This window comes from Xenopus laevis, chromosome 8L (assembly GCF_017654675.1).
Source record: "Xenopus laevis strain J_2021 chromosome 8L, Xenopus_laevis_v10.1, whole genome shotgun sequence".
Taxonomy (NCBI): domain Eukaryota; kingdom Metazoa; phylum Chordata; class Amphibia; order Anura; family Pipidae; genus Xenopus; species Xenopus laevis.
In genome coordinates, this window is record NC_054385.1 from 76,484,574 (window position 1) to 76,511,389 (window position 26,816).

Below are 26,816 nucleotides of genomic sequence, written 5' to 3' on the forward strand. Positions count from 1 at the left end.
GGCTAAAAAAGTTCACTAAATAAAACAATCTGGTTTCTTAAAAAAGGCAATTTATGTATGTGTGTGGTAACTTTTAAATATTTATTTTCGACATTCTTTTTCTTTTTGTACTTAAATGGAACCTGTCATCATATTCCATTGTTAAAATACATATACAGTATCTACTAAAAAATACATCATGCACAAGTCTGTAAAATGTCTGTGAATTGCTAAATCTAAGCAGAAACAGTCAATCTATGGAGTGCCAAGAACACCTAATAATGCTGGGTAGCTCTGGAGCTACCACCACCATCAAGGTTTTTTTGATATGTAGTTTCCATACACTCTCTCCAATGTCTTTTTATTTTGTTAATTGATTTGTTCATTTTGTTCATTCATCAGTGGAATTCAGGTCTCTATTAGTGATGGGCGAATTTGCACGAATAAATTCGTGAAACGGGCGCGAAAATTCGCTGACGAAAGTTCGCCTGCGTAAAAAAATTGTCACCGGCGTCCAAAAAAATGGACGCAGGCGTAAAAAAACGTGCGTCGGCGTCAAAAAATGGGCATTGGCATCAAAAAAAGGAGGCCGGCGTATAAAATGAGACACCGACACAGTTTCGCGAATTTTCCGCTGTTTCGCGGGATATTCGCTAATTTTTAGGCGAAGTGAAATGGCGCAAATGCGCCCATCACTAGTCTCTATGCTCTGTTTTGAGTTACTTCAAATCCAGGCTGCCATCTTCTGCAGCTTGACCCTGAAAAAAAGTGCCAAGTGTTGCATAAGTCTAGCACAGATTAATCAGCCTGTAATAGCACAGACAGGGCTAATTTTTGAAGAGAAATGTATACCTTTCATACCTGTGCACTAACTGGCTGATGCCTGGGCTGACATGCCCCTTTAATTTTTTCTGCTTCAAATTTTGGCTTTTAGATTTACTTATTCTTTCTTTTTTATTATAATTTTTACTTTTATTTCACTTGTTAGCATCCTTTACTTTCTTGTCTCTATTGTAAATTAATCTTGAGAATGTTCCAAGCTGCTTTACCCATGGAACTACAAATAAAAATAAACATGTATATGTGCAAAACACGTATTTGTTAATAAAATGTGTATATTATTAATAAACAAAATATGCACTATTATTGTAGGATGTGTGTGAGGCACACACTTCAGGGTGGTTAACTGTTTATGTTGCTATTTCTGAAATAACCTTTATTAGCTGTTAGTTACATAAGCTCTTATGTATTTTAGGTTAATTTCTAATTTCCAGTCCCGTGTTCTGTTTGTTGATAATAGAGGTGAAATAAAACTAAGCAATTTAAACACTGTTTTGGTGCTATAGTATGCGTTCTCCTTGGATTTGCAAAGGACAAGCAATAATTACAGTCAAATTAGAATAGCATGAAACCTTAATGCCTTGAGACAATGAGGAGACTTCAACGTTTGGTAAGAGACGTCAACGGTGCCCTATTAGGGAAATGACAACAGTAAAATGAAACTGTTGTGCTCTGAAACAAAGACATGCATGCATTCATGGTGTGATGCAAGATATTAAAACTGGAAAGAAAGATTGTATGAGCTGGAAAAATAATAATTCTTTTTTTTTTTATGTATTTATGATAAAGCAGGCTATTAACAGCAGGAGGAAATAACGAAAACAAAATACTTGATGTAGATTCTCCCTGACGTTCTTTGTTGGTACTATGTAGATAATGGCTGCTTTAAGCCATGCACACTGTAAGGCACACTTTAATAAACAACCTTGGCCCAACCTCTAATGAGGAAATATGTTTATTTATAAGAATTGTTTAGCTGCAAGCAAGGTCTCAGGGGTGAAGTAGCAATAAGATCAAAATGTTTTATGAACAAGAGCAGAGTTGCCATTTCAAATCTAACCTGAAGTGCTAGTTAAAGGCTAACATTTTCAGCAACTGAATACAGCTGCTTTCAAACATATGGTTTCTGTCTGGCTGAGGGTTCATTTTTTCATGAACTGAGGAACAGTCAGATGTTAGCCAGCTATGAACGTGTGATGTTTTTAAAAATCTTTGTACCACCAATTTCATCAGTAAAGAGCGGAAGTGTTGATTTAGAAATACATTTATCACATTCACATATGGACTGCAGGTGTTAAGATGATTCAATTTTTTTTATCAATTCTTTATTTTTTGTATTATTAGAGGAAGAAAAAAGGGGGGATACAGAAAAGAAGGGAGGGGGTGAGGATAGCAAAAATCCACAATAAGTTCACATCTTCTACAATTATTACAAGAAACAACAAGTTCTTACGCAAATCAGTTCTGATGTTCACATGTATAGTATTATCAACATTACACTTTAAATTCTAGAAATCTTTCTACTGGTCGGATTTAGAAATGGCATCTTAGAATAATTGCAGAGGTGTAGATTTATTCTAAGACAGGTTTTGGCTATGACTAAGGCAATTGTTGTGATGATCACTTTCAGATTACATTTTTTATTAAACGTTTGCTTTTATTCTGTATTTCAGCATTTCATTTATGTGACATGGTTTAAGTTACCACCAGTGTTTACTTGTAAGAGATTCCTGAATTGTTCAAGAATCAAGATGCAGTTATAAACTATACCAGTCCCATGTTAGTAAAAGAGTTCAATGAGACAGTTCTTCACCAACTACACTAAAGTCAAACCAAAATGCTAACATCTTCAAAAATACACCCACCTGTTTATATAGACCCATAAGGAAATAAACTGCAAGGTAAATGGATACATTAAAAACAATCATAGGCGGTTTTCATGTAAATTATATGTATTTGTAATAACAGACGCTCCCTTTAATTTTTTTGATTTACTGTTTTTGATCCAAGATTAAAGTTTTTATATACTGGACTGCTATGCCTTATATCTCCAGGCATTCCTCTTTAGAGAAAAGCATGCTAAAACAGTTTATATTATCACCATACTGGATATTTTTGCTAGAAAGGATTTTGAATATCCAGTGCTCCGTTGCAGTTCTTCCCAATAGTTTCTTTCTATTTCTTCTCTTTAGTGCTGACATTACAGAAATTACAAATGGTATTGGCTACAACCTGGATTGTGAAAGTATTAGTGAAAGAAATATCATTTAAATGTGAGAAATATTATTTAAAAACAAAGTCAATTTTAGAACAATGACTTTGAATTGTATTAAAAAGCTATTCTATTTTCAGTTTGCCAGGGAATATTTATTTTATAAAAGTTATCATACAAATTTGCATGTGTAGACAATAAAAAGACAGCATTAGCAACATATATAGCAAATTCATACTTTAAAAGATTGATACAAGAGATCACAAAAAAAATTATATTTTAGTTACTTACATACATACAAAGTAGATAAAAAGATGTGGTTGAGAGGATGGAACCATTAAAAAATTTAAATATATTATATACAGGAAGCAAGTGTTGGCTTACAGTGTAGTAGTACAGAAGGTTTATCTTAAACAGTTGTCAGCTGGTGACAATAAATTGTAATTAAGCACATTATGTGAATGTCTCTTGGGCCAGACAGCAAACACCCAATACATGCTGAGCTTGACTGATTGGTGATCTGGGCAGAGAAGTGAGAATTGAAATGTAATGTTGATAAATGTATAGGTTATGTATGTATGTATTCTTATAACAATAATATGGGTGAAATTCTGATGGAATGTGGAAGAAAAAAAGAAAAAGAGTATTGTGTGAATGCCAAGAAGTAAAGAGAGTAAGCTAAGTATTAAAACACTTTTTTGTTTGCTTTAGTTTAACTAATGGCCTTACTATGCTGGTTTACTTACTGGGGCCTTCTTGGTAGTTATGTCACCGAGATTCATAAACAACTTGTGGTACTGGCATTCTCAGAAGTGCCATTCACCTTGTTGTCAGGTCTCTTGCAGTTTGGCTGGTGGTTGCTGTTTATGTTCATGTTTGCATTGAAGATTCATTCTACCAGTGAACTCAGCATAGACTTCTTCCTTTGTCTCTGCTCCAAGATGGTGTTGTAGATGCTTTAAATATCAATGTTTTCTTCTTCACAGAGAGATGCAAAATCAGGCTTTTCTTCTGCCAGCAATATACTACTATATATACTACTTCAAGAATTCTATCTCTGGTTATAGTTCCTGCTGAGCAAGATCACATAAGGTTGTCTGTGGAGATGATCAGAGCACCAAGCTGTAGTGTGGTAAATCCTCACTGAAAAAAACCCCCAACATTTAAAAATTAAAAGGTAAAAGGTTTGTCTACATAGGAACTTCGCAAAAGTGCACTGATAATTTCATTGTGTGTATTTATTATATGATCCTGTCTCTTTTTCATCTTAAATGAAGTGGGTTAATATAATTTAAAATGCCCTTTGTCACTTTGAAGTGCTAAATATATAAACATTATTGAGTTAAACATGTAATATTGAAGGTGTAGCTCGTTGTCTAGCCCTTGTGGTTTCCTGATATCATGAACGGATAAAAATATCCCCCACCACCCGCATTTGTTTGTGTGTCTGGGAATATTTTATGAATCTAATTGAGCATAAGAATCAAGTTTCTCAGACAGACACAATTTATTTAGAAGAACAGAGTTACGGCAGAGCATTATTGATTTGGGAGAAATCTACACTTCGTGAAAAATTAAGCAGACGTTTGGAGGTAATCAATAAGATTATCGTCTCGGTATTCATCTCATCAAAAACACATCTGCAGTTCAGGCTCTCTTAACACCAGTAACCTCTGGTTTTCATTTTCACAGATATATGTATTAAATAAGTTATTTGCATTTCTGTCTCGCTATATATATTTGAAATTGACTTCACATTTCCATTTCAGGGGATACTAAACTGTTTTACTGGTTATTTCTCTTCATGCTGTTTAGAGTTACTTATATATATATATATATATATATATATATATATATATATATATATATATATATATATATATATATATATATATATATATATATATATTTTTTTTTTTTTTTAACCCAAACCATGGCATGCACATGATACTTTTTGTGCATGTTCATTAACCCTGCCATGGGAACATATCAGTATCACTGATACTTTCGTAGTTTTACTCACATGTAAATGTAAGCAAACATGTAAATGTCTCATACTGTAGTTCAAAATTGGTGACAAATGTTAAAAAAATTGACACTAAGGGGGTTATTTATCAATGTTATTTATCAACGTTATTAAAGTTTTTTACGCCTATTTATTATTACATTTTCCTTAAAATTTGCTTTGTGGGAAAAAAATCAGATTTTCATGATTTTTCCGGATTTCTTCATCCAATTTTTCAAGTTTTTTTCGGAAATTACACCAGAAAACTCAGGGTATTGCACGAAACCCAGCGAACATTGAAAATTGGGACTTCTCCCATTGACTTATATGCAATCTCGACAGGTCGGAGATGCCGGATTTTCAGACTTTTCCATCCTCTGGGTTTAATAAATTCCAAAAAAATTTTATTTTTTTAAAAGTCTGATTTTATATAAAAAAAAATCACAAATGTTTGTATTCGGAGTTTAGTAAATAACCCCCAAAAAAGGTAATTTAAAATGAATTATTTTTAGCCATAATGTTCATGATTCTTCTTTTTCTTATGGGATTTTCACTATTTTGATGCTAAAGTAACAAATTGCATCTGAAAAAGAAAATGCTAAAATAGCAAATGTGCTGTTTTGCTATTCTGTCCTTGAGACCAAGGACCTTGTAGCTGTCCTGAATAATGAAGAGTTTGGAAGAAGAAAACACAGTCTGCATTGTTTTGTTGGGTTTTTTTTCCAGTAAAAATGGAACTGATATATACTGTTTAAAAGTAGCCAGCTTAACAAATCAAAGATAATCAAGAATTAAATAAAAAAAATCTAAAGGTTCTGTTTGAAAAAAAAACAACAAAAGAGAAATCATACTTGGAGGAAGGGTATGCCATCTAATGAGTTTCAGTTTACAGAAAACTCCATTTCCAGTCTTTTTTCTTTGCAAGTGCATAGTTTCTCAAACAGTGAGGACAACTTTAATTATGGTGTATGCTCGATATCCTAGTAGGACCTATAATTGGCAGTGCCAGTCTTCCCATTTTCTGCAGTCTTAACAGCTCAATTTTGAATAATACTAGTACTATAACACATATGGGCAGATTTATGTGAGATAATGTGAGATTAAATCTCAATTCCACAATTCTTCAAAAAGTAATGCTTTGGGCAAATACAGAGGGATCGACCAATATTGATGTATAAGTTACTTAAAACAAGGAGGCATTAAATGAGTTACTGTACAAAGTCTTCTTGCACAATATCATTGCTTTAGGATGGAGACAGCTTTAGTATCAGTAATCAGTATACCTTTCCTGCAAAAGGAAAAACTGTAACTTATAACACAATATGACCTTGCTTAGAGCTGACGTATGGCAACCAGCACTCAAATATTTTTTTTTTCTAAAATTATCCTTCTTGCCTTCCCACAGATGTTATAGAACACAAATACAACATTTATACAATACAATAATAGCTACACTTTAAATACAGTATATGCCTTAGGAGACCAAATCTCCTCCAATTAATAATTATTCACTATAGTGTGTGCTTGTGTGTGAGTGAGGGTGAGCATGTGTGCTTTAGTAAGACAAGAAACAAAGAAATATTCCTCTAACCCTTTCATTGCCAGTCAAGCTTCACAATTCCTTTAAATGGTAGGTGATTTTTTTTTTTGCAAAAATATCAGCTTTATAAATATGCATTAAACTGTATAGGTTTGCTTCAAGATACATATACACTATTAACATAAAACTAAAAAATAAAGTATTTTTTTTCATATACAGAGAAATATAGTTTAAATATATCTTTTATATACCTGAATATACAGCTGATATGGAAATCCCCATATGCACTGTGCCTAAGGCAAGTATGTACAGTTTTATACAAAGTACAACACTACTAAAAATCAATAAGTAAGCTGACCTTAGAAAACTAGATATATAATCCATATGACAAAACTGCTGATCTTTGCAAAACATCATAAATAGGATATGATGTCACTGTCATAAGATTGAGGAGGATTTAGCTTCATTTTATCAGTTTGGCAGGTCTAAGGTGGCGAAGGAGGGTATTTTTTAAACCTCAATATTTTAAACCTCATTATTTTAAAAATAAAAATTCGACTCCCAACCATGATTTAGCTTCATTTAGCGAAAAAACTAAAAAATTGTACGTGCGGCTAAAAGCTATAAAAATTGTATTACAATATGAATTGTAGGACTTTTATGAAGCGTCACCGAAAATCAGAAATTTTGATGTTTTCAATGAAAACCAGCTTCATACAGCTCAAAATCCTTGAAAATCATGAAGGCAAAAGAGGGAAAATTGTATCATACTTACCGTGATTTTCCTTTCCTGGACAACTCCATGTCATACTGTACTTATCGGGCTAGCCCTGCCCCAGAGCTCCCATCAGAAGGACCCCTATCAAAACTTTAAAAGCCCAACCCACCCCAATCTGTGTTTAGTGATAAGCTTCTCAAAACTACCGAAAAAGGGCTGAGAAATTAGCACGGTAAGTATGATACAATTTCCCTGGACATAGCAAGATAATATCCCCAAATGGGAGGATAATAGTTCCACATTAGTAAATCTGGATCCCAGAATGTAATATATTCCAGATAAAACCGAGAAGAATGAAACCTCCACAGGAAAACATAGAGAGAAACATCTAGTGCAAAACCTCTGAACTCTATTTCTACAGAAGAAAAATTCTACAGCATGACAATTCCACCTAAAATGAGAGAACTAACTACATTGAGTTAGAAACACAGAGCATCAACTTCACACTCCCACTACTGACCAGAACAGCTGTACCAACCATGTGCCCAACACAAGAGCACTAATGGAAATAGCTCAAAAGCAAGGCACCTGCAAAATACGTCTTAGTAGGGGAAAGAAACATACCATCAACAACATTCTACATACACCAGATCTGTATAAACATTGCAGATACATAGCATCACCTAGTGTAGATTGCAGTTTCTTCAATGCTAAAGTCTACAGAGCTCATAAGGAATCTGTACTTATCATGGACCATGCATGAAATCACTTAGAGTAAGCCACTAGCCAAGAAAGGAAATGCTGGTCCATAACTCCCTTATGCCCCCTACTCAGGATTCTAAACAAGAATACTGAATGGTAATTCTAGAGCAACCACAAAAAGAGACTCTTATTACACTGAAAATAACCTAGTTTGGAATCAGAATGCAAGGGCATACCTTGAAATAACATGGTTTATCCAACTGGATAAACAGGACAGACAAAAGAAGTACTATATCTCAGCAGGCTATACATGCACTGATTCCTACCCATGCATGCTGCATCTGAAATTGCGCCCTGCACACACATTCTGCAGGGTACTCATTTTGATATGCATAACACTCTATCAATAAAATGTGTGCAAAGACTAACTCACAGAAACTGACTGCTGCCATCGTGGCCATACCTTACCTGCCCTGTGAGGTATACAGGAGCATATCAACCTAGGCAAATCTTCCTACAAAGGCTGAAATTGTTCTTCTTACCATATGCTCATGATCCCCTGCCAAACAAGTGTGGATAGTATTAAAGGATCAGCATGCCATATGGAATGGGCTTCCTAACAGAAATACATGTAGACATGTATAGCCTTTGCCAGGATACAGTCCTCTTGATCATCAAGGATGTGACCTGGGCAGAATCAAAGTTTTCATACCGCATAGCTTGGGCCTAGAAACAAAAATCTCTTTGGCATGCTCCAACACGAGTCTACCAAATAGTAAAGGAAAAGACTGATGCAAAGAAGTATAACTAATCCATGTAATACTGCTAGAAATTAACTCTTCTTTGACTATGAATTATCTCCAGCCGGAACATCAGGTAGTTTTTAAGCATCCAAGATAAGTAAGAATTATTCTAGGTATAGGGATAAAGTTATCCACCTCTGGAATTGAATACCCCTACCATCTATACCACAATGTCCAAGCCCATAGGTAGTCATGCCATAACCAGGGCCCTACCTAAGGACAAACACTGAAGACTTGGTCAAAAAGTATAATTTCCATGAGACAACTTTTGTAAGCACCCTGTCTTGAAGGTAACCTACAGTATAAGATACCAAACCCCAACTAGCAAGGCAAGTTATGGCAGTCTAAAAAGCAAATTACAAAGCATTCAAATAGCATAGACTCTAAAATCAAATCCAATGACAGAAATAATAACTTGCTATAATGAGACTGTGATTAACAACCTGGATGGGAACAGTTTTTGTTGCACATACAGTACAGTCAGCCCCTAAATGGGTCTGTAACTTTAGCTACAGCCGCATTGATGGTGAGTAATTACTTAGCAGCCTGCTCTTTAATGCAACCATTAATATAATATGGCCCCTGAGTATACCCTCAGTGAGCTGACCGGCCCCCTATTTTACATGAGAAAAACTGGATAGGCCTGTGCTATAGTCCACCTAAAAGCAAGGCCATGAAAAGATGAGGCAGTTATGATCACAGTGCATACAAAATTTGCACTCACGTCTATATAGAAGATTATTTAAACCAATGTGCACACTGTCTACTGGACTAAGGCAAAATAATGAATTGAACCCCAGTGGCCAAAGTAAGATAAGTAATGATGAATATCATTATCAGTTATATGAAACAATCCTGGTTTTGCAGAACATACGGAGCTACTGAGCCTTTAACAACTGCTGTTCCTAATGAATATTAAAGTATCTGCCAGAGGCTCAAGCCATGGCAATATTCAGCCTACGACCTAACATATCACTATGGCAGGGTACAGTATACAACAGGTCATAGAACCCTGATTGTAATTAGTGAATGACTGATTACTACACCTCAGCCAGCCTACAGTTCTGAATGTAAGAAATATAGACCACATATAAACCAAGGGGCACATTTACTAAGGGTCGAAGTGAATTAGAAGTGAATTTTCGAATTCAAAAACTTCTCATTTCCAAGTAATTTTTGTGTACTTCGCCAATCGAATAGGCCAAATTAGATTTGATTCGAATTCAAAAATCGAAATACTGTTTCTTAACAAAACTATGACTTCGACACTTCGCCACCTTAAACCTGCCGAATTGCTATGTTAGCCTATGGGGACCTCCTAGAACCCATAGCCAACATTTGGCTAAGTTTTTAGAAGTCGAAGTTGACTGCTGCATTAACACAGTATAGCTGTATGCATTTAAACCAGAATTGACCACTGCACTCAGACCAGTGTCTAAACATCCTGGTTGCCTGTAATGACCTCTGTTTAACACAAGTGTATAATACCTACATATCGAATAGCCATTGTATTGTAAGCTAGAATCGCTGTAAATTACCTCAACCTTGGAAAAGAATTGTGAAGGAGAAATACCTCCTGAAGAAAAAAATTATACCCCAGTGTAGAGGAAACCATAACTACATATGAGGCCATAAGGCTCAGGCCGCTAGATAAACATACTTCACCGCAGAGATGTCAGCTAACTGCTGCTCCCCCAGCTGACCAACTGCTGTGCTGTGGGGCAGTGTTTTTTTCACATGTGTGCGTCGCTGCATTTTTCATGCATGCACTCGGCAGGAGTTTCGCAGCCAGGAGATGGCCCCCGGTGACTGCCAGAAGGGCCTTTTTGCCTCCTTTTGTTTTGCAGCCCCGGTGGGCGCCCAAGTCTCCAATCTGACCCTGTATGTATAACATGGAGGAAAATTGTATCATACTTACCGTAATAATTTCCCATCCCTTTTTCTGAAGTTTCTAAACAAAGATTGGGTGGGTTTTTAAAGCTTTGGGGAGGGTCTTTCTGATACACTGACAGCGCTATATAAATAAATGATGATGATGATGATACACTGGAGCAGGACTATACCGGTGAGTATATCATGGAGTTGGCCAGGGAAAAACATCTTCCAATTGTAAAAAGGACATCTGCCATTGACTTTTACATGACTTCAACAGATTTTAGCAGGTGTATTTTCAGATTTGGATTTATAGCAGCTTTGGAGCATAATACATTTCAAAAAATTTGAGCTTTTTTCCCTCTAAAAATTTGAATTTTTCCCCTTAAAAACCTGACCAGAAAAAATTGAGGCTTAATAAACAGGCCCCTTAGACTGTGCAAAAGCCAAACGATGACTATACCATTTGTGTCATAAAAGCTCCTATGCAGTAAGTTGCTCAAATTTTTATTTAATTTAAATGTAGCATTTTTTACAACATTTTTGAAAAATCAACTAAAAGTTTGTACTGTACAGCATTTGACAGTATCTGACTGCACTCACAATCATAGCACACTGCCTGGGATTTATGCATCATAAAAGATCTTAAACAGGAAACTTACCCCAAAAATCTAAATATATATGCACTATGGGTCTTCTGAATAGTTTGATGTCTCATGTTCTCTACATATGATTGCTCAGATTATGTGGGATGCAGAGACCATAATCTTTACAGGCAAAAGCAACAATGTTGCAACATCACTAAAAAATCTGAAAACACCCCAAAACAGAGTCAATACACAAGAGCAATTTCAGCTGGGCTGCACTCGAGGTGCACACCTTGCAGGTCTTCAGTCTAAACTCCCCCTTACCTGTGAAATACCCCCCACAAACTATAAATACCATGAACGTGCACACCTGCAGCTATTCTGCTGTGACATCCTTGCTTTCCTACATGCAGATCTGTGGGCACAGTTCTCCATAGGAGTTTGTGGTTCTCCATAGGATTTGTGGTCTTACCTGAAATGAAGAAAAAAAAGTTAGATTTCTCCCCAAAATTGTCATGACAACTGAAAAACCTGCTATGTATCAATCTGTAACTTATCCCGAACAAAATTATACCCGCATGTATGGGTGCACCTAAAGATGCAGCCTCCAAACCCTAAAACAGGGGCAATATCTAAATTTGGGGCTGCATTCTAAGTGCACATTTTGCAGTTTTTCAGTCTAAACATCCCATTACCTGGGAATTACCCCAACAAACTATATATATTTCTTGAAAGTGCACATCTGCAGCTATTCAGTGGCACCATCCTTCCTACATGTAGATCTTTGGGCGCAGTTCTCCATATAATTTGGCAGTTTGACCTGAAATAAAGAAAAAAAGTTCCAAAGTTAGATTTCTCCCCAAAATTATATGACAACTAAAAAAAGCCTGATAAGTATCAATCTGCAACTTCACCCAAACAAAATAATACGCCGCATTTATGGGTGAACCTAAAGCCATAGCCTCCAAACACCCTAAAACAGGGGTAATTTAAATTTGGGGCTGCACTCTTAGTGCTCATCTAAATACCCCATTACCTGTTAAGTACCCAGATAAACTATACATTTCTTGAAAGTGCACACCTGCAGCTATTCAGTGGAGCACTTGGCTACACCCCTAGTGCTACCTATAGCCAAAGGAACACTTTAAGTAAAAGAAAATACCAAATTAACCACAACATAACATGCAATGAGTGCCCTAAATATACATTTTGCACAAAGAGGGATGCTAATTTTTTATAATAATTCCAATCCATACTCAACAATCTACAACATTTTCAATAGTGTAGCTGCATATGGTATATTTCAAAACATGGTTTGAAACATACATAACCCAGGGTTGCGAGGGCACTTTAAGAAATTGTATAGTGTATCTTGTCTGATACTCCTTTTGCAGCACACCTTGCAGGCTCTTTGTTTTCCAGGAATGTGAGGAAGTGTGTCTATAAAATGCTTCTCCATCAATCGGCCACATTGTCACTAGCAGGCATCTCGGGCACTGTCTCCTCTATAGCACCAAACAACAGGGCAGGGATTATTTGTAACTGTTATTTATAAATAGGACAATTTGGCTCCGGTACTGCTGCTTTATACACAACATAGGAATTTCTAAGGACCATTTGAATCAAATATATACCAACTTTCTTGGCCCTTGTTTTTTGGGTGGCATCATAATAATGTTGGTCAGTTCTATTAACACCACCCTTGTACTTACTGTACTCCTTGCTACAGAGAGGATTAGAATTTGGGGGCCTACATGTGTAAAAGTTATCCACATATAAGTGGTAACCTCGGCCCAGAAGTGGAGTTATAAGCTCCCATACAATTTTGTCACAGGCAGTCAATTCAAGGGGACAACCAGGGGGGGTCTAATTGAGTGTCTAATTGTGAGTCCTGTCCTTTATAGATCAAAAAGTTGCTGGTGTACCCTTACTTGCCCTCACAAATTTTATAAAATTTGATCCCATATCTGACACGCTTGCTTGAGATGTACTGATGGAAATGTAGGCACCCTTTGAAGAGGAGAAGGGACTCATCCATACAAATGTTTTGGAAGGGGGTGTACACTGCTGGGAAGCGCTCAGACAGGCTGTCTATTAGGGGCATCAATTTATGCAGCCTGTCATGGGAAAGATCATTAGGGGTTGCAGCCCTAGAATTGTCTTTGAAATGCAGAAACTGGAGCAGCTGATACTGGTTTCTTGGCAGCTGATACTGGTTTCTTGGCAGAAAAGATTGGAATGGATAGCACTGTAGTGTTATCCCAGTAGGACTCAGGGGAATTTGCTTTTATAAGACCTATAGCTAAAGTGAGTAAAACTCTTAATTGCAGCAAGATTAGTGGGATGCCAGGCCTGAGCTTGAGCATATCTAGGGAGGGGATTTTGTGTAAGATATTGCTCGGCATACACATTTATGTATTAGACAATATCCCGAAGGATGGTCTTAGACAAAAATAAATGAAAAAATGAATTGGCTCAAAATTACTGGTGTCCACCTTAACATCAGAGACTGCAGTAAATGGTGGAATTTCAGAGGGAATATTACCAGGAGGCCCCCACGCAGGCTCTCCTCCAGTTGCAGCATCAGCCCTATCTCCCTCTTCCTGATCCTCAAACGCCTGCTCAGCCAGATCATCCACATCCTTAAGCTCCATGGGCTCCTCAAGGGCAGTAACTACTACCACATGGTGACTCATCAGTAGAGGAGTCACTTTTTGATTCAGGGGGCATAAACTCAGAATCAGAGTCACTAAACTCCTCTGAGTTAGAGGCCATGAATCATGTAGCAGCATCTTCAACAGAATAAAACCTTTTTGCCATGTTGCCAACAAAATGAAGAGAACTAAAAAAGCTTACAACCAGTGGCAAAAAGAAAATCAAGCAGTTTTTTCAGCTGTATCAAACTATGTAAAGAGAGATTGTTAGACTACTGCAACTACTAGAGCAAGGCAGGAAAAAAAAACAAAGATAAACAAACCAGACAAAGAAAAAGATATAAACCCAGCCCCTTGAACTTTCAAACTCCCTAGAACTTTCTGGAACAAAAACCCTACCTCACTATTCAAAGAACAATAAAAAAAAAACCTAAAAACAAATTACAAACAAATTGACCGCTATTCACACAACAATTGAGAAGTAAGTAAGGAGCAGGTAAACCTGAAAATTCAATAAACTGAAGTTACCAACAGCAATCAAAAGCAATGCAAACTTATCCAATAATGCAAATGCAATAAAAGCACTGAATCAAGAACCACTAAAACTGCAAGACAAAAGTGAAAATGCAAAGTAAAAGCAAGAACACTTAGAGCAAGTAATCTGCAGCAACATAAAACTGAAAAAGCAATCAAATCAATGAAAATCAAGTAATAACACTAGTGAACTTCAAGACAAAGGGAATATGCAAAGTACAAACAAGATCAAGTCAATAACAGTAAACCAGCAGCAAAGCAAAACTGAAAATTCAATACAATTCAATGAAAATCAAGTAATGACACTAATGAATTGCAAGACAAGACTATAAATGGCCTATAGTTTTGAGGCTGAGAACAGGATCCCTTTTTGAATAGCGGCACCACATTAGCAATTCACCAGACTGCCCAGTCAGTCTGACGTCAATGGTAGGAAAGCTTTTCGAAGGGTTAATAAAGGATAATATACTGGACTTCATAGCAAATCATAATACTATGATTTCAATTGACTGGTGTGGGAAGTTCTCGGCATAAAGTTCTCATAAAAAGGAAGTAAGTTAGTCTGGCATGATCTATTACATGATCTATTACATATAAAACCATGTTAGCACAAACTCATAGTATTATGTGACTATGAAGATTTTCATTCATCCAGGTCATGGTATATCTAGTATAGGTAAATCTAAAAACAACTGGACTTGCTGAGTAATCAATGAAGACGTTTCACTACTCATCCGAGCAGCTTCTTCAGTTCAACTGACTGGTGTGGGAAGTTCTTGGCATATAAACTCTTCCACTAATCCAATCACAATGTCACATTGTAACTCTTCAAAGAGGTGACATCTGAAGAAATTCACAGAGGTGTACATTCAGTAACTATACAGAATCTACACCTCTGTGAATTTCTACAGATGTCACCTCTTTGAAGATTGTGATTGGATTAGTGGAAGAGTTTATATGCGGAGAACTTCCCACACCAGTCAGTTGAACTGAAGAAGCTGCTCGGATGAGTACTGAAACGTCTTCATTGATTACTCAGCTAGTCCAGTTGTTTTTAGATTTACCTATACTAGATATACCATGACCTGGATGAATGAAAATCTTCATAGTCACATAATACTATGAGTTTGTGCCAACATGGTTTTATATGTAATAGATCATGCCAGACTAACTTACTTTCTTTTTATGAGAAGGTAAGTAGAAACCTCAATTCTGGGATGGCAGTGGATGTGATTTAGTTAGACTTTGCCAAAGCATTTGATACAGTGCCACACAGGAGGTTACTGGTTAAATTAAGGAATGTTGGCCTGGAACATAGTATTTGTACCTGGATAGAGAACTGGCTAAAAGAAAACTGCAAAGAGTGGTGGTAAATGGAACATTTTCTAATTGGACCAGTGTTGTTAGTGGAGTACCGCAGGGCTCTGCACTAGGTCCCTTGCTTTTCAACTTTTCAACTTGTTTATCAATGACCTGGAGATAAGCATTGAAAGTACTGTTTCTATATTTGCAGATGATACTAAATTGTGCAGAACTATAGGTTCCATGCAGGATGCTGCCACTTTGCAGAGTGATTTGTCTAAGTTGGGAAACTTGGCAGCAAACTGGAAAATGAATGTTGATAAATGCAAGGTTCATTGGCAAACAGGGTTTTACATGAGTTGTGTTATGCAATATCTTTTTATAGATACCTACATTCTTCAGGGGGGTATAGTTTTCTTTTAACATTATGTAATTGTAATGCTTTAATTTCATCTGAATTGGTTAGATGTTTCTGTCTTGTGGTTATATTCCTTTTTCTTTGTAAAGCACTGCAGACAATAGTGATGTATAAATAATTGGGAGGGGTAAGGAATCAGAAAAAAACACCCTATCTTTAAAAGTCAAATGCAAATAAAAATCAAACAATAAAAATGGTGAAAATGCTAGGTATTTACAGTTTTCACACACCAAAACAGGTTCTCTAGGTAGCTAGCTTTGACCAGTTGTTTTAACAGAGGAAAGTTCATCCTCATTTTCAACTTATTTCCATTATTTTTCACCCCATGGATGCTGCATTTGTTAACATTTAAATGCAATTTCCATTAGTAAGTGTTAGCCAAATGAAACAGAAGATCAAAATCAAATGAAATGAACTGCTTCTCTGTGGCCTTATTATACCATCTAATCATATGCTATCACCAACTGTAATTAGTGCACTGGTGATTTTTCCAATAGGTTACAACAAGGCTTTTCTTGTTTTACCTGTTATTATCTCAGGGGCACAGTTAAAAGGTACAGCTCATTAACTAATTTATTACCATTTAAAATCTTTCAAGGTTGGATAATGTGGCAATCTCAGAGCACTGTCTAGTGTGTAATAATGGATGCAATGGCTTACAGGGTGGCTCTTGTTGGGCCCAAATGAGCAGTGTGCCTACCTCAGTGATAATAGAAACTGGAGAATTCAGGTTAGGTCATTATATAGACATATATACATTTATTGATAGGCCACATTTAGTTAGTGATCTCATTAAATTGAACAGTATAGCAGGCTGCATACTGCAAACACAGCAAACATTCTTATATCAAAATAAACCAACCAGTTTACTAAAGTAAGAAAAGTGGTCTGTCCCCAGAACCTTGGTTTTGGTGGTTTATTTTAAATTTGTGCTAAGATTTACAGTATAAGCTTTTGGAAGACTTAACTTCCATTTTGCCCTTGAGTGAGGTTATAATGAGTTGATTAATAGCTGGCATTTCTGCCAATGCCCATATGGCATTGCTGAGAATAGTTTACTTCAGGGACTTTCTTAAACTCCCTATGATGTAATGTAATTAAAGGTTCAACATTACAGTTCTACGGGTCTAATCACCTACAGCAACCAATCAGCAGGTAGAAAATACAGGTCACCTATTTAAAAGCAAATATTTGATTGGCTACTATGTGCTACAGTACCTGGGCAAAGTATGTGCCATTCCTTACATATGGCTCATTCCACTAACCACAAAAATCCCACAGTGTTTTTTTGAGAAATTAATGTTCCATGATCTCACTAGTTAAACAGGGGTGGTCTTACCATAAACTTTAATGCACCATGAATTGTGATTTAGACTTAATCTTGAACAGAATAAATTTCATTAATGTGATTTGTTTTAACTATTTTACATGTAATGGCAAATTCTACCTTCAAACCAAGGGAACAGCAATGGGAACGTCCTGTGCTCCTTCCTATGCCAACTTGCTTTGGGTTATTGGGCAGAGGCATTTGTTGTGCCTTACTGCCCTTCCAAGGTAAAATCGTTAAATGGTTCAGATATATCGATGAAATATTAATAATCTGGGAGGGCAGCACTCAAGAGGCATTACAATTTGTTGAGAGATTAAATGATAATTATCGGAAAATATAAAATTAACAATGGATTTATCAAACAAGTCAGTATCTTTTTTAGATCTACTCATTATGAATAATAATGAGTACAAAAACCTTCAGAAAAGAAACAGCAAATAACTAACTTTTGACTTTTTCCACCCACATGCTGTTAAAAGATCGCCACCTATAGGAGGATTTTTGAGGATTAAATGTAACTGTTCCTCAATAGAGTTATTCAAAGAGCAGGCTAAGGAATTGAAAAACAGATTTAAATTTAGAGGATATTCAGGCAAAAGTGTTAAAAAAAACATAACATAGGGCTCTATATACAGAAAGATCAATTACATCAATTGTAAAAGCCAAGGAGTTATTTATTGCATAGAATGCCCTTGCAATATGAAATATATAGGCTCGACTACACAGATGCTCAAAACTTGAATACATCAACACTGTAGCTATTAGAGCTGCATGTAACCCAAAACAAAAAAGACTTTAACCACAGTAGCACAACACTTTTTCATGATATGGGCCCAGCTAACGTAAAAGTATGGGCTATGGAAAAAGTAAATCTAGGTATTAGGAAAGGGAATTTGGAACAGACCCTCCTTAAAAGAGAGAGTTACTGGATCTTCAAATTAGACAAGGTTTCCCCCAAAGGGATAAACAAAAATAATGAATTCACTGCATTTATTAAAAACATAAACAAACTTTAATAGATGTTTTTAAAGTCATTTTATTTTAACAGTTAGCAATAAAAGTTATATTTTATTAAGAGGAGCCTTATAAGCGACATTAATATAACATAATGTGTAGTACACGGTTACTGAATTAGAATAGATGCAGTGACCACCTAAGAAGTTTAAATAAATATGTCACAGTCAGTATTAAAGATAGATGCAGCTGCTACCTTAGATGCCTAAATGAATATGTCAAAGTTAGCACTAAAGATATTGGGAATGGTACACTAATAGTTTTGAGACTAAGTCCGAAATCCTGCGAGATTATCAAATACGAGTGTGATCAGTTGAATCTTCCATGTCAATACGTTAACGGTGTCACATGCCAAGTCCCGCAAGACGTTGTGACGTCACATGCGGAAGTCTTAAATATCCAGCGTTGAAGGAAAGCACGCATTGCCTTGAGAAAGCTTCTTAGCAAAACGCACGTTGGCACTACAAGAAAACTATTTTATATTTGAGCTCAATACCTTTATGTTTTTTTTTTAGCAATATATATTCTGGTTTGTAACCTTTAACGGTTCGATTTTCTCCTAGCTCGCTCTTCATTGTCTCACATTCTCCTCTCTTTTCTGCTCCTAAGAGTCCAGGGATTTGTGTTTTTTTAGTCAAGATATTTATCCTACAATAGATAGTGGAGTTAATAATTGAGACCACAATCCTTAAAACTCTGACTTCTCCAGCTTTGTGATGTCCCACAGTTAGTCAAAACTGAGATAGATCTTATGGGACAACTCCACCGCCTATGAATTTCCTTTTCTAATTTTTAACTTCAATTAATTTGAGCATGAGTTTTTATTAATCCGATTTAATCACTTACCCTTACAGTACTAGCCACGTTAATTAGATGAAACAGTAATTTTTATTGGTTTTCATTTGTGAAACTCGGGGAGGGGAGGGAAGGGGGAGGTAGTGGTCCCACCTGGGGAGTCATTTACGGTTCTCAAATTACACAAATAATTCTCAAGATATCTTATACATTCCTAATTTTACCCATTCGGTGGAGTTTATTCACCCAGGAGGGTTAGTCCTTCAGCCTCAGTCCATGGCTGCCAAATTGTGTCAAATTTATCTGAACAACCTCGTGCTAGATATCTGAGTTTAATCATAGGGAGCATATTATTGACTTGCTTTTGCCACATTTTCAGTGTGGGAGCTTTGGGCCCCATCCATCTTAGAATGGTGCACTTTTTTGCATAATATAGTAGTCCTCTGGTGAGAAGGTTCATGTATTTGCCCGTGACAGCTCCATTTAGCACCCCCAGCAAACAGCAGTAGGGCGTGAGCAACAAGAAGGGGTAGTTGTGTTGAGAGATGTGTTGTAACTGCTCTCCAAAAATATTGTATTTGAGGGCATTGCCAGGTTATGTGGAGGAAGTCCGCCTGGTCAGCCTGACACCTGTGGTAGTTGCTGTTGTCTCTTCTGCCAAATCAATATAATTTGGTAGGTGTCAGGTAGAATTGATGCAAAATTTGTATTGTATCAGTCTGTCTCGGGAGGATATTAAGGAATGGTATAGGTTGTCAGTGGCTTCTTCCCATTGGTCCTCTTTCAGGCCTCCCAGCGAGTATATTAATTCATTTTAACCATTTCTATTTAACTACTGTATATCTGGCACTTTACTGTGGTTGGCAGAAATTGATATGAAGATTTTTGTTGTGATTGATTTGGTGGAAGAGTTTATATGCTGAGAACTTCCCACACCAGTCAGTTGAACTGAAGAAGCTGCTCGGATGAGCAGTGAAACTTCTTTAATAATTACTCAGCAAGTTCAGTTGTTTATTTTTGAATTACTTGTATTAGATAATTGGGAAATACAAGGTAATCTTTTTCTCAATTTTTTTGGAATACATATCTCTTTAGTTACTGAATTTGAGTAACTTCAGTGTATTTATTCAATATGCACCTCCTACTTAATACCTTATAATATAAATCTTACCAACTGTACAAAGTGAATTCTCCTACATTGTTCTGGCATTATTAGATGAAAGTAAATGTGTGATTGTGTTGCATAAAAAAAACAAAAAAACGTCTTCAGTTAGCTCCAAAATTAGTCAAGATCTGTATCTGTACAAGCATTTTTTTTTTCGTTTTTCGAAAACCATCAGTTCTCCAAAGCAGTTTTTTATTTGCTTAAGAAGGAAAATTGCTATGTGACAGAGATGATGCAAGAGTAATTTAAGAGAACATGTAACACCCATATCCTCACTTTACAATGTTTGAAGTCACTAGAGACCTGTTGTCAGCTCCTTTGTATTAAATGTTGATTTCACACAGTGTCACACTGAGACGTTTAACAGAGTTCTCAACACCTACCAATTTAAGTATAAATTGAGAATAATAGAACTGTTAAAATAATGGAAATGTTATTTTAAAAGGATACAAAAAAATTCACTGTTAATAGAAAGGAAAACAAATTACTGGGGTGCATTTCTATGAAACTAAATAAACAGCATCAAAGGAGATGGAGAAAAAGGAGATAAACAAATTTCCGTAACGGTGAACCGTTGCACTATTTTTCTGCAATGGTTTGAGGACAGTTTATTCTAGTTTGTTAGTGTAGCACCCTGCTATGTGTACAGATTGTGTGAACATTGTATTGTGGGACAATTATTAGTATAAATGGACAATGCATTACTAAATTGCTCACCTGATTTGATAAAACAAACTGTTGCTTGGGGTTATATTAAGTCAAAGAACTACCTTTACATTTCCTACAAGCCCTTGCTACAGGAGGTATATTAAGAAGGCCAATAGCAGCCCAACCCCAAAAGAACCAGAAAGGAAGTGGAAGGGAGGAACCAGCCAGGAGAGGGGTGCTGTGCTGGAAGATGTAGAGACTGGGAGTTTTGGGTTGGAGCTGGATTTAGTGACTGGCCAGAGAGAGAGACTGCTAGTAATCTGCAGAGAGAGACACTGCATTGTGCAGCTTGCTGGGAGTTGTTTCCTGTTGTTTCCTGGAGGGAAAGTGTGCAAGGTCCCAGCAGCCAGTGTGATCCTGCATTGCTGTCTACCAGCCATGTTGATCTGGAGAAAGCCGCAGTGAAAGAGAAGCAGAGTTTCTTCTGACCTTTGAGTCACTCTTAACCCCTGCTTTGCCAGTTTAAGAGATTATTGTTCAGCCCTTATTGTATCTGCGAGATTGTGTGGTTTCTATAGACTGGGGAGCATCTATTATTTAGAAATGTTCCTGTTATTGTTCACAATATCTAACCATCTCTTTTTTTACAGTTTCAGCTTTTTAATAAAGTTAGGTTGTGCCTGTTCTGCCATTCTTATGTGCCTGATTACTGGATCTCTGGATGTCACCAGGGTGCTTTGCAGGAGTATAACCATTAGCGTTATTACTGTGTAATTATTCATCTTTATCATCATTTATTTATATAGTGCCAGCAGGTTACACAACACTTTACATGTATGTATAACAAACATGAGTGTAACAATAATTTAACAAACAAGGAATACAGAGTAAAAATAGGATTCCCCATATGGTTATTCTATTTTGTTGGCTGCAAAAGTATTTGATCTATAACTTGTAACACCACCTTATATTAACTATGCACATACTTTCATTTGAGTGGAATACTAGGCCCTTGCTGTACTCAAACCTTTGGCACTGTACTATGATAATAGTCATGTGACTGAAATGTACAGGCTCATTCAAAGAGGTCAAGAGGCAAAGTGCATAAAAACAGGCATAAAGCACGATGTAATTTGCAAATTGTGTACTTATTGGGCTCTTCAAATACTACAGAGCATCTGAATTGTATTATTAGTATTAAAAAAAATCAAGAATTTTAAATGTATTATTTGTTAATGTGAAGTTAATGGGAAGTCATTATTAAATTTCAACAGCAGATTGACCTGCTAAGGGGTCTGTTCTGTCATAAGAGAAGAGAGACTGGAGTTGGTAGAGGTGGGCATTATGAAGTTGTTGTAGTCTAGGCAGAATCAGATGAGAACTTGTATCGGTGTATAAGCTGTTACATGGGACAGAAATGAATGCATTTGGCATTAATAAGAAATAGTTCCAGGTTTTAAACATTTTACATGATCTCAGAGGGACTAAGAAAAGTCACAACTTACTCCTGAGACAGTTTGCTGAGTTAACAGGGTTAATGAGCAGGCCATTAGTACTAATATAAAAAGAAGGAGTAGGATCAGTTTTAGGTAAAAAGATGATCAAAGCCGTTTTGGCTAGCTTCATTTTACGATATCATTAATTCATCCAGAAGGATATAGCTAGGAATCAGAGGTCTGAGTTTCAATTTCAGAGGTTAATGAAGGGGTTGATAAATGCATTTGGATATCATCAGCATACAAATGATATTGACAGCTGAATGAATGGATGATGTATCACAAAGACAAAATGTATAGGGAAAATAATGGGAAACCTAGTACAACACCTTAGAAAAACCCTACATTAAAGGAACAGTTCAGTGTGAAAATAAAAACTGGGTAAATAGATAGGCTGTGCAAAATAAAAAATGTTTTTAATATAGTTAGTTAGGCAAAAATGTAATGTATAAAGGCTGGAGTAACTGGATATCTAACATAATAGCCAGAACACTACTACCTGCTTTTCAGCTCTCTAACTCTGAGCTTGTCAGCGACTTGAAGGGGGGCCACATGGACATATCTGTTCAGTGAGTTTGCAATTGATCCTCAGCATGCAGCTCAGATTTAGAAGCAACACATATGACCCATGTGCCCCCCCCTCAATTCTCTGATTGGTTACTACCTGGTAACCAGGCTAAGCAGTCAGTGTAAACCAAGAGAGCTGCAAAGCAGGAAGTAGTGTTCTGGCTATTATGTTAGACATCCAGTCACTCCAGCCTTTATACATTACATTTTTGGCTTACTAACTATATTAGAAACATTTTTTTATTTAACACAGTTTATCTATTTACCCAGTTATTATTTTTACACTGAACAATTCCTTTAATGGAAATTGGTAATGAGGTTTTGTTTTAAGAATAAGAGAAGCATTGTTTAAAATCGCAAAAAGAGAAACAGGATGTAGATTGGTTGCAAATACCACGGCAATGGAGAATGAGCATTAAAAGGGAGTGTTCAATGAAATTAAATGCAGACAATAGATCTAGGAAGATTTTAAAATAATAGTAACATTTGTCTTTGATAGCATGGAGAGCATCTGTAACTTTATACAAGGCTGTCTTATAAAGTATGCAGGTTGAAAACTAGATTACTTAGTCAAACTGTTTATGGGTTGGGAGAAATTTAGTAATACAAGAAGTTACAACAGGGCTCTGTAACAAAAACTCACCCTGGTGGTCTAGTGGGGGGACAGCAGGGATGCCTTCCGCCCCCTCGGTGGGGACGCCCGCCGCACAGGTCTTCAGCACCTCAGGCGCCGGTATCTTAGGGAGCACGCGGCGCGCCTCCTTGGAATTTAAATGCGCAGGCTCGCTGACGTGTGACGTCAGCGTGCAATGGCGCAAAATTTAAAAGTACTTAAAGGTACATTTTCTTTTTACACACTGCCCATTATAGGAGTTTGTTCCTAGTGCTGTCTGAGCTTTTGCTATCCTGTTTTGAACCTGGAGATACACGGGGAAATCCTATAGGAACAAGATAGACAAAGCCTCTATGGTGTAATATCCTTTGTATGCAAGGCTGCTGTTGAATAGCAATTCTACTCACACTTAGGAAGAGATCGTATCGCAGAAAATAAAGGTTCGTCGGATCTGTTACCGGTCGTTCGTGTGCCTGTTAGGTTAAGAGTGCAGAATAGTGTAGTACCTCACAATATGTTTGGAGATTTCGCCGATAATGCGCTTACCTGGTATCGCTGTAAAATTAGCGTGTAATTCAATGTCAGTGTGGATGCGGCTGGTAGCGGTTCCCTTCGAGCCGGCTGCTTCAAAGTTGGTGCTCTTATGCTGACTGGAAAGGTTAGTTTTTCTCAGGTAGCGGTCAGGCTTTTCTCCCAAATGTCAAAGTCGGCGTTCTCTCCCACGTGGTTTAGCGATCCGGTTGCATCAATAATGTCTGGTTTGTTGAAGTTGGCCCTCACCTGATGCTGACTAAATAAACTTGTTGAGTATGAAAAGATCTTGTTCTGGCCCAGAATAATCTGATAGAAGAAGGATATTGGCACACGAGGCAAATAGAATTGCAGGGACGAACCTTTATTTTCTGCGATACAATCTCTTCCTAAGTGGAATAGAATTGCTATTCAACAGCAGCCTTGCATACAAAGGATATTACACCATAGAGGCTTTGTCTATCTTGTTCCTATAGGATTTCCCCGTGTTCACCCCTATGAACTTTTTTGAAACGTGGATAAGTGGATCCATTAACTGAATATTGGTGCAGCTCATCTCCCCTGTCACATTTGGACTAAGCGCAGTTTTTACCTCATTATTAATTGTTTTTCTGTTTTGAACCTGTTTGATTGGTGTTGTGACCCCTGCCTGGCTTTTGACTATTCTGACCTCTGGATCCTGCCCTTTGCCTGAATACCGACTACCAATTCTGCTTAACACTTCTGATTGACCTGGTTTGACCCTTGCCTGCCTGACTACGTTTATTCTCTGCCGGCCCCAACCTGGCCTGATCTGACTACTCTATTGCTGAACATCCTGTACCACGACCTTCGGCCAAAAAGACTCTAGCTAACAGTCGTGCCCCTCTGCCTATCCAGAACATCTAGCCCTGCACCTCTCGTTTAATTCCTGGTGGCATCCAAGTAGCTGAGGGCTCCTCCCGAGGCCAAAGGCAAACACATTACAGGTGAAGCATGAGCCGAGACCAGGATGCTTGGCATTGGTTCTGGTGTTGGGTGCCGAACGTGACAGGCTCATTTATGAACACAGTCACAAGTGCAGCAGACTGGACCCTAAAGAATCATGCAGAAATGTCATATAAACACAGTACTGGAAACGCAATACCTATCCTGCCACAAATTAAGTCCGATGTGTAAAAACACACAATAGCAATAAGGGCCAGAACTAGGGGTAGGCAGAATAGACATGTGCCTAGGGTGCAAAGGTAGAGGGACACCAGACATGCCCCTTTTGTCATGTTCGGCACCCTAAATCCAGAACCAGTGCCAGGCTCCCTGGTCTCTGCTCTTGCTTCTGCCTTTAACCTCGGGTGGAGCCCTCAGCTAATTGGATGCCGTCAGGTCTTACTAAGAGAGGAGCAAAGCAAAAGGTTCTGTACGAGCAAAGGGCCACAACTGTTTCACCAAAGATACTGGATGGAAAACAGGCCAGACAGACAAGGATTGGAGAGTGTAGAATAGTCAGCAGGCAGGCAAGGGTCAATATCAAAAGATCAATCAGGATTCACAAGGAATAAACACCCCAGGAAACTAACAACAGCCAATGAGTTTTCATTCAAAGCCCCTTTAAATACTTTGAATTTCACTCCATTGCGCAATGACGTCATCACACGGGCGCATAAACCCAGAAACTCGCGGCCGCACGCGCCATAGGAGAACTGGTGCTGAAGGGAACAGGATGCATATGGCGCACCCGCCTGTCACATGGTAAGCCACTAGACCACCAGGGTAACTATTTGTCACACCTTTTCTGCCTTCCCCTGGGTTCAGACCCTTGTGTCCTACAGCAGAAATTCCTAGATAATCAATGTGTGAGCTCTTTTGGGCATGCACACATACATATGTATATATGTATGTATGTATGTATGTATGTATGTATGCATGAAGGCAGGATAAGGGGGGCAATACAAAATTTCTTTATGCCTGTAGGGATGGTGATCTGTTTGTGGATGAAATCTCTTTTGTTTTAGAAGAGGTTGGCAAAGTCCTGAGGACAGAATAGACGTCTGCGTAACTCTGTTCTTGAGGGGTGTCTATGGTTAATAAATATACAATACTAGAGTAGTGGATTTAATTACAATTATTTATGAATATACTCTAGTAGTTTTGCTTGGCCATGGAAAGGACAGAATCCTGGCATGGCAGGAGTAATGTATAAATAAATGAAGTCAGCTTGTGTATAGAATTTCTCAACATACTTTTCACAGTTCGTGTTTAGGAGTGCAATAATCTTTTTTGTGAGTTCATCCATTGGAAGTGGTTGAGAATTGTTGAGGAGCAAACCAAAAAAAAATCTAAGAAAAGCTAAAAAGGAAGCACATACACAAAATATAGTGTAGTATCTTGAGTAAAAGTTATATCACTTCACATGTGTATGCATGCAAAAGTGACTTTCCATTAAAGTGCACAGTGCAATTGAGTTGTGGATGACCCCCACTGGTCACAAGGTATGTATAGCTTCACCGTTCCT